General features: G+C 43.1%; 1 protein-coding gene across 1 annotated transcript in view; it reads left to right on the top strand.

The window, feature by feature from the left end:
• The window catches only part of LOC148879449 (cytochrome c oxidase assembly factor HCC1-like), a 40,152-nt gene that overhangs the window by 21,322 nt on the left and 4,918 nt on the right, over positions 1-13,912 (top strand). The window lies entirely within an intron of this gene.

Here is a 13,912-nt window from a genome sequence, read left to right as displayed (position 1 = left end):
TTTTTATGCTGCAATTTTTTTTTGATGAATAATAAAGCAGTTTTAGTAATAGAACAAATCATAATCATGGTTCATAATTTTGATATTGATGGACATTTTTCCATGTAGAGATAGAGGTATCTTGGAGATATTTCACTAAATTTGCTAAGATATTTGGAAAATCTAAAAAATTAGAAAAGTTTTCTAGAAATTTGAAATTAGTTAATAAACCTTTAAGGAATTGTTTGAAAAAAAAATAATTGCACATTTAAGGCTCAAAAAACCATAGCAAAGAACTGTATAAATCAAATAGGAGAAAATTAAGAGACTTTAATAGGTATCTTTCTCTATCTCCCATTTAGCCTTTTAACGATTTTATCTTTATTAAATATGTCAATTACTTGCTATTTTGACTTTTATCTTTTTTGTTACTAATTGTTTTGAATAGATCGAGAGCACTCTTTCATAGTTATGTGCATTTTTCTTCTTTTGAATTATAGTGACTTAAGCAAATCATATGAAAATAGTAAGCCAATTATCCAATCACAAATTCTCCATTGGTTCTTTTAGAACAATACTTTTAAAAAATTATGATGATTTTAATACAATATCTCATACTTTACCTTTCTAAAAAAAAAGATTTTAATAATTTTTTTTAAAGGAAAGGTAAATATTGTTAAAAAAACGGAATACAGAGTACAATTGGCCCCTCAATATAACTGGGGCCTAAAACCAAGAAAACATTACAAGATATCACCAGCCAACAGCTGGACACCCAAAACCCTTGGTTGAACCCCTTTCACAGCAGCAGTCCAAGAGACTAACTTTCCAAAAGTAAAGGAGATTAGTTTATCCACTCCATTATGCTTATTCTTGAAGATTCTGCTGTTTCTTTCTGCCCAAATGGTACTGATTACTGCAGCAAGGATGGAGGACCAAACACTTTTTGCTATCTTGGACAGACCTCTAGGTACCTGGCAAAAGAGTTAACAGAGAACACACCATCATTATTCCAATTCCAGTACCAGGTATCTTCTTCCATCTGATTCAGGTTCTGGTTGGACAACAATTCCAACAAATTAGAAACAAGGCCCAGCTCCCAATCCTGAAAGGTTCTTCTAAAAGAAGGGCACCAAACCTGGATGTTGCCCCGGATCTCACAGCAGTCAGTCACCAAGCTATCTTGATTCTCTGCAATCTGGTACAACTGAGGAAACAACTCAGCTAAAGATCTGCTATTGCACCAAATATCCTTCCAAAACTTTACCCTTTGACCATTTCCCAGCTTAACTGAAAGACCCCTATTTATCAGGGGGAAGACTTCCATGATTGCCTTCCAGATGGAGCACCCAAGAGAGGTCACTGAGGCAGTTGTCACCCAATCCCCATAGCCTGTGTTGTATTTGGCTGCAACCAAACTTCTCCACCAACTCCCTCTCTCTTTACCAAATCTCCAGATCCATTTGCCTAGAAGAGCCTTATTAAAAACCTTCATTTTCCTAACCCCGAGACCTCCTATTCTTTTGGGGGCACAAACCTGATCCCAACTAACCAGGTGAATTTTCTTCTCCCCCCAACCTTTCCACAGGAAATCTCTCTGCAGTTTTTCCACTTTTTGGACCACTTTCCTTGGCATTGGGAAATGAGACAGTCAGACAGGAAGTAGGAGAGCAGATTTGATAAAGAACTTTTTAGAAGAGTAATCCTTCCACCTAAGGATGGATATTTTGATTTCCATGAAGCCAACTTCTTTTCTAATCTCTCCAGTACTGGCTCCCACACTAAAGCTGATGTGCATTTAGCTCCCAAAGGAAGCCCCAAGTAAATAGTTGGCAGGAAACCAACTTGACGGGCTAGAACCTCATCTAACTCTTGAATATGTTCTACATTTCCCACTGGAATTAGTCTGCTTTTGGCCCAGTTGACTTTTAGACCTGAAACTACCTCAAACCAGCAAAGAACCCCAAAGAGCACATCCAACTTTTCCACATTAGCATCAATAAAGCAAAGGGTATGAACCGCAAATTGGAGCAATTGGACTTTTTCTCCCCTGGGGTAGTTTCAAAACCGTGCCACAGACCCTCATTTCCCACTCAGTTCACAAAGGCTGTTAATAATTCTAATGTAATGGTTTCTGGTCACGTATCAATTTTTTGGCTTAGTACCTCGTCAGCTCGTCTGCTCCCAACTGGCCTGTGACTCAGGGGCTGAAGTGGAGCTCCCTAGCGTAGCGCAACCTAGCTGCTCCCTGCAGGAGATGATCTGGCTACCAGCAACGACGGGAACTGAACTAGCTACTCCCTGCTGGCGATGATCTGGTCATCTTGGTAGGTGGCGGGAGCTAAGGGACCTGCGAGAACTAAATCAGAGAACCCGGGGGTGTTTACCTGGCGAGGTGACTCCGATGGCTAAGTCAGCAATTAGTAGCGAGTTGAAAATGATATAAGAGAATGAGAGAGCTAGAGAGTAGAGGTTACCCCTCTTTCTCTTCCTTCCCCTCTGGTGGGTGAGGTCTTTATATACTAGAGTCCTCGTGGGTTAGGTGGAGCAGTTCCTGGATTCCCGCTGTGATGGGACCTGCTTTCGTATTAGGTGGGCATAAAACCACCAACTGGTAAGGTTTCCCATTTCCGCCTAAGTCAGGGAGTGGGTGAGCTAATATAGCCGTTACAAGTCAATTTCGCAAAACGCGGGGTACGGTGGTGAGCTCCTCAGGGTTGTCAGGTTGGTGCCTGTGTCAGGCAGCCAGGTCGTGCCAGGGCTAGGCTGCCAACTCGTGCCAGGGCCAGGTCGCTCTAGGGCCAGGGCCAGGCTACCAGCTCGTGCCATGGCCAGGTCGTGCCAGGGCCTAGGGCTATTCATAAGAAGCCCCAATCCGACCAAATCGACCAACCCGAACTGACCCAACACGAGCCGGTCGGGTTTTCATCAGCACGGGTCGGTTTCGGGTTGTGCAAATTCCTAAACCGATGATTTGGGTCGGTTTCGGTTCACACAAGAAAATCGAGACCGACCCAAACCGAACCGACTTAGTTCCTAGTTCAAACATGAAGTTCCAAAGCCCATAAGGCCACCTAGTTTTTTAATGGTTGCAAGAAACTTTGGATTAGTGAATAGTGATTAACTTTTCATTTAAATTTTATCATAGGAGATGGCTGAAATGATGTTCAATTTATGATTGCTTTTTAAATTAGCAAGATTTTATCACAGGGGTGAACTTAGAACCGAAACCGACCCAACCCGACTCAAACCGACCAGGTCGTTTTTGCTTAACACTAGGTCAGTTTTGGTTTCTATGTTAAGTAACCCGACCAGGTCGGGTCAGTTGGAAAAACCGCAGTAAACCGACCCAACCCGCCCTGTGAACAACCCTACCAGGGCCAGGCTGCCAGCTCGTGCCAGGGCCAGGCCGCGCCAGGGCCAAGCTGTGCTTGGTGGGACACCATCAACTTAGCAAAGGCAAGTTGTTTCCAAAGTGGTCCCGGGTGTCACCTAGTTGTTCTGAGGTGCCAGGCTACACGAGGGTGAGCTGCCTAGTTGTCACAAGGTGCCAAGTGTCGCAATGTCATTGGAGGGCCAAATCTGCTCTCATCATTTGCCCCCACTCCCGAGCTAAAAGTAACTCGACGAAAGGAGTAGATTTCTCCTTTTGACCCTTAAGTCGACGAGCTCGTAAGCGCTGATTCAATTCCTTAGGCTCTAGGAGCGACTCGCAGTCCACTCCTTGATTTTGTCCATGCCGAAGAGGCAACTAGGTTTTAGGCGGTGAGGTCTCTGTGAGGTGTCGGGCTGCCTGTGAGGTGTCGGGGTGACCGGGCGCCGAGCTGCCTGTGAGGTGTTGGGTTGACTGGGTGCCGAGCTGCCTGTGAGGTGTCAAGTTGACCGGGTGTCGAGCTACCTGTGAGGTGTCAAGCTGACCGTGTGCCAAGTTGCCTGTTAGGCGTTGGGCTGACCGGGCGTCGAGCTGCCTGTGAGGTGTCGGGCTGACCGGGCGTCGAGCTGCCTGTGAGGTGTCGGGCTGACCGGGCACCGAGCTACCTTTGAGGTGTCGGGCTGACCGGGTGCCAAGCTGCTTGTGAGGTATCGGGCTGACCGGGTGCTGAGCTACCTATGAGGCGTCGGGGTCTCTGCCAGTTCAGTATTGTAGCCCTTAGGCTCTGGGAGCGACTTGTGGTACACTCCTGGACTTTGCCCATGCCGAAGAGGCGACTGGGTCTTATGCAATATTGTGGCCCTTAGGCTTTGGGAGCGACTCATAGTCCACTTCTGAACTTTGCCCATGCCGAAGAGGCAACTGGGTCTTAAGCGAGGAAGTCTTTTATCAGTTCGTTAGTTCACGCCTGGGTCAAGCCGCTAGGTCGGCGCCTGTGCCAGGCTGCACGCAGGCCGCTAGGTGGGCGCCTGAGCTATGAAGCGAGAGATTCAGTTTCTTTGAGTTATATAAAAAAAAAGGAAACTATAAAGCGAGAGCTTCAGTTTCTAAAAAGGTGAGGACTTAACTTTCTAGGAGAAGAGGACTTAGCTTTTTGTAAGATAAGAACTTAGCTTTTTGTAGGATGAGAATTTAGCTTTTTGTAGTGTGTTCCCACAAACGGCGCCAATTGATGTAATGATTTTTGGTCACGTATCAATTTTTTGGTTAAGTACCTCGTCAGCTCGTCTACTCCCAAGTGGCCTGTGACTCAGGGGCTGAAGTGGAGCTCCCTAGCGGAGCGCAACCCAGCTGCTCCCTATAGGAAATACAATTCTAACATGCATAAAACACTTCAGTGGGGTTATCCTTCCCTTCCCTTAATTTTCATTTGTATTTTAATTCTCCTCCCCTTGTGTCAACTACCTTTTTTTTTATCAATAACTGTGAAATGTATTCATTAAAGATAAGAAGAATTACAAAGGAAGGGGCTAAACAATCTTAGCTCCCTGAAACAATCTATGAGCAGCAAATACAATTACAATAAAGCCCAAAACAAAGAGTTTCTATTAACCCCTTGCATGGCTAAACCATCTACTAGAGAGTTTGCACTTCTCTTAACCCATTTGTACTGAATTTCAACATCCTTAGCCAACCACTTAAATTTTCGTTTTTCATTGTTGTACTTTCATATCCTTGAGTTATCTTCTTTTAACTAGTTCACCACCACTTCAAAATCTCCTTCAATAAGCAGCTTTCTAATTTGCATCTCCTTGGCTCTTCGAACCCCTTCAATGGATGCAAGAATCTCAGCCCTCAAGGAATCTCCTTCCCCTATTGGTCCTGAAAACATAGCTAACAGATTTCCATGTTCATCTCTTATTGCTCCCCCTATTCTAGATGGACCCGGATTTCCCATACTGCTGCCATCAAAGATTAGTTTAAGAAAGCCATTAGATGGGGGACTCTAGCAAGAGAGTGATGTCTTCTTAGCTGAGGCTAGTTCTGCAATTTCCTTCCAATTTTTTACCAATTCATCTACTGAGAAGTCTGCAAACAAGGCCAAAGTTTTCAGCCAATGTATCACCCTAATATGGATTGCCTCCAATATTACTTCCAAGGTTCTCTTCGTTTCTGAAAATATCCTCGAGTTCCTCTCCTCCCAAACGGTCCAACATACTGCAGCCTTCATACATCTCCACATAGCTTTGGCCCTTTTTGTTGGCCTACTCGGCATGAACCTGAATAAACTATGCACATTCAAAGGGGGGGCCCACCTGCACCCAAACAAAGAAGTACATCATTCCCAAATACTTTTAGTAAATCGACAGAAAATCAGTAAATGTGTTGATGATTGGTGTGGCTCAGTAATTCAACAGTCCTCTAGTTACTCCACTAATTGCTTCACCCCTTTCATCTTGCTGAAATTTAGGGACCATGTTCCCATTTTCTTCTCTATAAAAGGAGCTTTCAGGGAGAGATCAAGGTGGGCAGTGAGCATTAGAGAGCTCTTATACAGAGAGAAAATTTGAGAGAGCCACAATTTTTGAGTGATAAACACATTTGTCGGAGTCCATCCAAATGTTTCCTCTTGTCGATCACTAAGTAGTGAACACTTTGTGGTCATTCAATTTTGTTGCAGATATTGTTATCTACTGGTTTCTCTGCCTTTGCAGTAGAGAGCCACATTTTTTGAGTGATAGACACATTTGTCGGAGTCCATCTAGATGTTTCCTCTTGTCGATCACTTAGCAGTGAACACTTTGTGGTCATTCAATTTTGTTGCAGATATTGTTATCTACTAGTTTCTCTGCCTTTGCAGCCTATGCCATGGAGTGCGTCAAGGCTTCGTTAAAAGCATCTCGGTACTATTAAGGTGGCCAATTTGTAGTACTCTCATCAAGGACATCAATAAAACATGTTCTCCCTCTCCCGTGGATGTAGGTCACTTTGACCGAACCATGTAAATCTGGTGTCATCTTTACCTTTCACTTTTGCTTTAATTATTTGCTTTATAATTAACATATTTCTCAATTGTTTTCTAGATCGCCATACTAATCGGTAATTCAGAGTATTAATCCTAACAAATTGGTATCAGAGCATTGTTTTTTTTCTGGGATTATTTATCGATTAATTTTGTTACTAATGGCATCAATGAAGTTTGACATTGAGAAATTTGATAGATCTGTGAATTTTGGTCTATGGAAGCTCAAGATGAAAGCGATTCTGATTCAGAACGGCTTGGAGAAGGCCTTGGCGGGACAAAAGAGAAAGCCTGAATCCATGTCCGATGAAAAGTGGGAGGAGATTGATATGAAAGCCATGTTGGCTATTCATTTTGCTTATCGAACGAGGTTCTTCGTGAAGTTGCTAAAGAAACCTCTACGGCAGAGTTATGGCTCAAGTTGGAGTCACTCTATATGGCAAAGAGTGTGACCAATCGGCTTCTGTTGAAAAGCAAACTCAAGGACCTTCATCTTCGGGAAGGTAATGAGTTTTTCTCGATTGTCATGGATCTGCAAAATATTGATGTTGTGATTGATGATGAAGATTTGGCTATTACTCTTTTATGTTCTTTAACTGCATCATATAAGCATTTTAGAGAGACCTTATTGTATGGGCGTGAGGAGATTACAGTTGAAGATGTTAGACAGTCTTGTATGCCCTTAGCTTCAACCGGATTTGATGTACTTTTGTTATTTAGTGGAAATAAATTAAAGTGCATGTTTGATTCATGTTGTTTGGTATAATTCTGTGTAAGACCCTAAAACTGGACACTTATAGAAACTTGTGTTAGTTTTAAATGTTCACAGCCATTGGATAAGTCTGGGGAGATTTATCCTGCTAAGGCTGATACTGGTGTGCCACCAAGTGTTGGGATGGCTTGTTTCGGCCATCAGGGTAAGACCCAAGGCACATGTAGTATGAGATTGCTTGAACCCTTGAACCGGACCAGATTTCCAGTATTGCCCTAGACCTTGGAGACAGATGGGCAAAACTGGAAAATTACACCTGATCCCCAGACTTCAACTTCCGGTCACACATCATCAGACAAATCCCGATGTCAGAAAACACTGAGGCCGACGCCCTGTCTCGGTTAGCCAGTACGAGTCACAACAATATGAGAACTGTGTACATAGAGGACTTACCTCGGCCTAGTATTCTCGGGGGGACAGAGGAGGTCGTTCCCGTCTTAGAAGCAGAGCCGAGCTGGATCGATCCACTCGCGAGCTTCCTGATAGACGGAACCCTCCCTGCAGAACGCAATGCGGCCAAGAGGGTGCAGTGCCAGGCGGCCAAATACGTCATAATAGACGAACGGTTATACCGACGCCTTAGTGCATGAAATCATACACAAAATACAGAAAAATAATTTAATAACTAATAAGAATAAGTGAAAATAAGCATTTGCAAGAGTAAAGGGAAAAGGAAAGAGATCACATAATAGGGAAGATGCAACTTTAGGACCCTCATTCCAATTCCTTGGAAGAAAATGCCTAATAAATATGCACCACACATTTCAAGCTTTGGTGTGATTGAATTGGTCAGTTTAACAAACATCCAAGAGTTCTAATATGCACTATCTATACCTAGGCTGAGTTCACACAAAAATTGCCCACTGACAAATTATAAAAGAGCCTATTAATAAAATTAGAGATCGAAAAGGAAAGATCCTCCAAAAGAACATCATGTTAACATATATTGAGACCTCCTGATCAAACAAAGAAATATGAAAACAGAATTGTAGCATTATGAAACTTAGATAGCACAAGTTAAATTGGAAATTTGGTATTTAGTATGCGTAGTAACAAAAACATGCTATTTTTCACATTACCATCAACATGTGAAATTTCTTTGCGTCATCCACATCATCAATTGTCAAACAACCACTTTGCTTAAGATAGTTGAATTCACTAGCAGTTTTCAGGTTCAACCTTTCTACCAAGAAATAAAAGATTATGAGACTAAGCATGACATATTAAACCATTAAAGTCCAAAAACTAAAACAACACAAACATAAAATATGTATATACCTTACTTTATCAAAATAGTTGGGAATGAGAGAAATCAGGTCAAGAAGATTAAACCAAGCCATTCTCTTTGGCTCTGCTTTACTCACGCATCAAAGTAGTCAGGAACCAAGGATCAACATCCAAATGGATGGTGTATTCAATGTACCATACCTAGGAGGTCCTCCTCTATAGTTGATCCAATTGAATGATTATTAACCATCTAATCTTTTACATATTTTTAGATGGACAGGAAATAAAAACCATCCACATAAGCCAATAAATCAAATAAATATGACCTTGATGTAATGAGGAATTTTGGTTAAAAAATCTTCTAGAATAAGAAATGAAACCTGTGGGGTAGAAAAAAAGGATTATGGGAAGTTTTATGTCAATTTAGCATAATTCACTTTACCAGGATGTTTTAGCATGATGCATTAGAAAGTCAGTATTCTCCTATTATAAATTAAGAACATATTAGTTTCGTATACATAACCCAACTGCTTCTCTTATCTGCATTTATACTTTCACCAATATTAGACCAAATGATTGTTGATTCAAGCACATTTCCAATACAATTATGAATTATGAATGGTTGGTTATCAAAGGGTACACTCTTTGAATTGCCGAGTAATCAGAAATTTGGAAGAAGCCATTACAAAAGAAGATGGCATACTGATAGCTAATTTGCTTGGGACAATTGGAAAGATATGGAATGCTGATGAGAAATTGTTTGATGCAGTTCCTGGTTTGAGTGGAAGTGATATTGTTTACTGATGTGGCGTAATCCGGCTGCTCCCTGCTGGAGACAATCTGGCTGTCAGCAATGACGGAGACTGAGTAACCTACAAGAGATGGATCAGAGATCCCAGGGTGGCTTACCCGACGGGGACACTCCGATGCTTAAGTTATCACATAGTAGAGAGCTTGAAGATGATATCTGAGAATTATAGAGCTAGAGAGCAAAGATTACACATCATTCCATCGCCCTTGGGGGCTGAGGTCTTTATATAATGGAGTCCCTGCGGGTTTGGTGGAGCAGTTCCTGGATCCTCGCTGTGATGGGATCCGTTTGTGTGTTAGGTGGGGATAATGCCACCATCTGGTAAGGTTGCCCACTTCCGCCTGTATCGGGGAGTGGGCTTCTTTTACTTTGGCCAAATATGCGATCATGGAGAGATCGCGTGCTTCGTATTCGCCGGTAACTTGGTTTACCACGAGCTGAGAATCGCTGCAGATGACCAAGTGTTTTGCTTTCACCTTTCGCGCTAGGTCCAGCCCGGCAATCAGTGCTTCGTACTTTGCCTCGTTGTTGGATGCCACAAACTCAAAGCGTAGTGCGTATTCTACTTTTGTGCCGCTCGGGCCGCACAAGACTATTCCCACAGATGGCGCCAATTGATGGAGCGCGATCCGGCTGGTAAAGCTCCGGGGGGAACTCGGTGTAGAGGCTCCAAAGCTCAAGTTAGAAACCTTCAAAAGCAAGGTAATACCAGATAGCGCAAAGTTTGCATACCTCCGTTGTCGGGGGGCAGGTGGCTCTTATAGTCACTTCGTGCACTCGTCCCGGGGCCTTTGTCAGGTCAAGTATGATTACCCTTGTGCTTGTCAATTCGGCCATCGTCCTTTCTGCTGAGACAGAACCGTCACTGCCTAACCGTCATCTAACGGGAGATGGCGGTGTCAGTAGCGGTGGCAGGTGGCCATTTAGGGTGCTACCGCCAAACGTCGGATCCCAAGTCAGTCAGGCGTGGCGCCCTCGGGCACAGACTTCCCTAGTGTCAGGCATGGTACGACTTGTTTGGTTTTGGTGCCCAAAAGGTGATGCGAAGTGCTGAGCGAGGCGGTCTTGAGCTCGGAGGTATCTATAGGGCATGTCAGTTTGGCGAGGGGTATCCGGAACTGTTACAAGGTGGGTCAGTTCGACGAAGTGTATCCCGAGCTGTTACAAGGTGGGTTAGTTCGGCGAAGTGTATCCCGAGCTGTTACAAAGTGGGTCAGTTCGGCGAAGTGTATCCCGAGCTGTTACAAGGTGGGTCAGTTCGGCGAAGTGTATCCCGAGCTGTTACAAGGTGGGTCAGTTCGGCGAAGTGTATCCCGAGCTGTTTCAAGGGTCAGTTCGGCGAAGTGTGTCCCCTTGTTCCCGCCTAGGCTTGGCCCCTTTTGCCGAGCTGTTGTTTCTGCCACATGTCACATAATAGAGAGGTCGAGCCAAATCTTCCTTCATCAGAAGTCATCACTTAGATTGATCATTGGGTGAAATCACTAAAGCTTTTTAAGAACATTCATGTTGGTGACTTTCTAAGGAATTGGGAGGAGATAGCTGATTCTGCTCCTTTTAAGGTATTATTAGGCCATTTGGGTCCCCTCTTAGTGGTTTTATCAAGTTGAATTTTGATGGTAGCGATGGTTGTCAAGGGAACTAGACTGGATGGAAAACCCACCGATGACCTCTGAAATGGCAGAAAACTGACTGGATGGAAAACCCACTGGAAACTCATTGGCGACCATAGACCAGGATTGGTTTTGCTTGAACAACATCTAGGAGTGATTTGCAGAAGCCCAAGTCCCCAAGATACATGATTTAAAATAAAAAGAAGATGGTTCGTGCTGGAGAAGAGTTTTCACCGATAAGGAAAATGAGAAGGCACTTAAAAGGTGGAATCCAAGGAATTGCTGGTGGAGGAGATGCTTCATCATAAGGTTTTCACATTAAAGATTATGGAAGGTAGAAGAGGGACAGTCTTTCTAGTTGGGAGGCGATATTCTGGTTCCAAACCTTCCTCGATGGAGCAGTGATTGTTAGTTGGTGCTCGAACTGGAGGCATAACTTCAAAATACCTAGCAAAGAATGTGGCAAGTAGAAGAAGGAACTCAAGAGGCTGGTTCGTGTCCTTGGAAGAGAGATTTGAAAAGGGGAGAAAACAAATGATTATTATACCAGAAGGCAAAAATATGGGGGGTTGGACCGGGGTTGCTAATGAGTTGCATCGATTTGTCACCAGCATTCGAAGAATAGAGTTTCAAGGGCAGGCGGACAAGCGGAAGGGAAAAGAAGATAGAATGATGGAGAGAAAGGTGGGGCCGAAGGGAGAGTGCATTCTCGATCATTACCATCAGAGAGAGTGCATTCTCGATCATTACCATTGTCCGACAAAGGGGTTGATCCTGTCACTATGACCACTCACTCAAATGAATTCTCAGACTGCCCCAACATGTCCAGGTAGTTAAACACTGAACACTTAATGGGCCAAAAGCCCATTTTGAACTGGGCTGATATGATCACCAGTTCATAGGGCGAATCTGAGATTAGTTTTAGTAAAAGGATTGGGTCTTTGACCTTATCCACTCTAAGAGACCAAATTCAAATTAGATTTGAATCTAGTAACCTCCTGATAAGATCAGGAGTTAACTAACTTAATCTGCAGATAGGATTAAGATTAACCTCTATCCAAATACTGATTTGGATTGGGATAACTCCCAAAATATTGGGAGGTTTCTTAATCAAGAAGAAAGAGGAGAAAACCCTAGCAGAAATATCAGATTTTGAACTAGGGGGTTGGAGTAAGCAAGAAACACATCCTGCAATCTGAGATTTGATCTCTCACAGACTCCAGAGAGAAGAGACAATTCTGCCCTCTTCGTCCCTGGACTTCTCCTCCTTCAGCTGCCGCCACTACCTGTTGGAAGATTGGATCTTTGCAGCAACAGGAAGTCAAGAAAGCAGTTCTTGACAATAGTCTTGCAAGAAAGACACTAGGATTCGGTGTTCAAGGTTTCCAGAGGGTTCTTGTGAAGAATCCAGTGTGTGGGACGCACCCTGCTGGTTCCGTTCCATTCACAACTGTGTCATCTTCAACAGGAGAGGATCTTGGTTACTTCTTTGGGCGTGAACACCAACTTTGGGAGATATTATTTCTCCGGATCAGGTATAATCCTTCATGTTTCCTTTTGGTTCAGATCTGGTTTGTTTATGGTTCAAGTAGGATCCTTGAATAATGTATTCTAAATTTAGGGAATATGATTCCCAGTTGGAAGAAGGTAGGAAATTTTTTGAAATTCGCCCCCCATTCCGCACCTTGGCGTCCATTAGATGGATCCTGCCATTCTTTCAGAAGATGTAAAGAATGTATTGTTACAACGCGAAATATTGATGAGTTTTTCTCGATTGTCATGGATCTGCAAAATATTGATGTTGTGATTGATGATGAAGATTTGGCTATCACTCTTTTATGTTCTTTAATTGCATCATATAAGCATTTTAGAAAGACCTTATTGTGTGGGCATGAGGAGATTACAATTGAAGATGTAAAGAATGCGTTGTTACAACACGAATTGATTGATAATCAATTGACCAATAACCCAAGTAACTCCACAGCCGAGGGTCTCATTGTTCGTGGCAGGCCATCTGAAAGAAGTGGCAACAGCAAGTCAAGGGGTTGGTCTAAGTCAAAGCATCATAATTTGACTTGCAACTACTGCGGAAAGAAAGGTCATGTTAAGGTTGAATGTTTCAAGTTGCAAAATAAGCAGAAACATCAAGCAAGTGGTGACACAAAGAAAGATCCTCAAGCCGAAGCAAGTGTTGCGGCGGATGAGTCAAAGAATGATCATTTGCTGATAGCAGATGCAATTGCAAGGAAGGGTTCAAAATGGATTATGGAATCAGGATGTTCTTACCACATGTGTCCCGACAAAAGTGCATTCTCCACATATGAGAATTTTGATGGTGGAGTTGTTTTGATGGGCAACAACGCAGCTCGCAAAGTTGTCGGTAAAGGGACCATTCGGCTGCGTATGCACGATGGTATTGTGAGGACATTAAATGAAGTCTGTCATGTTCCTGATCTGAAGAAGAACCTGATTTCTTTGGGTACACTTGACTCCAGTGGTTGCAGATATTCAGTTGAAGGTGGAGTTCTTAAGGTAACCAAAGGTGCTTTGGTAGTTATGAAAGCTAACAGGGTTGGCAGATTATATGTATTGCAAGGAAGTACTGTGATAAAATCTTCTGCTTTGGCCTCGTCATCCATGTCTGAGGAAGATCTTACAAAGATGTGGCATATGAGGCTCGGACATATGAGCGAGAAAGGGATGACTTCCTTGAGCAAGCGGGGCTTGCTTTGTGGGCATGTCACAGGTACTCCTGAGTTTTGTGAACATTGTGTGTTTGGTAAACACTAAAATGTTATCTTTGCCAAGGGATACATAGGACCAAAGGTACACTTCATTCAGATTTATGAGGCCTTTCTCGTATTTCTTCGAAGGGTGGAGCGAATTATCTTCTGATATTCATCGATGATTTCTCTAAAAAGGTATGGGTGTATTTTCTCAAAAATAAAAATGATGTGTTTGGAGTCTTCTTGCAGTGGAAGACTATGATCGAGAAGCAGACAAGGAGGTAGATTAAAAGGTTGAGGACTGATAATGGGCGTGAGTTTTGTGAGTCTGACTTTACAAATTATTGTTTGAAGGAAGGTATCGTCAGACACCGAACCTGTGTTGGTCGACC

This window comes from Nelumbo lutea, chromosome 1 (assembly GCF_056320005.1).
Source record: "Nelumbo lutea isolate HS-2025 chromosome 1, American lotus-T2T, whole genome shotgun sequence".
Taxonomy (NCBI): domain Eukaryota; kingdom Viridiplantae; phylum Streptophyta; class Magnoliopsida; order Proteales; family Nelumbonaceae; genus Nelumbo; species Nelumbo lutea.
This window is presented reverse-complemented; position numbering and strand designations above follow the sequence as displayed.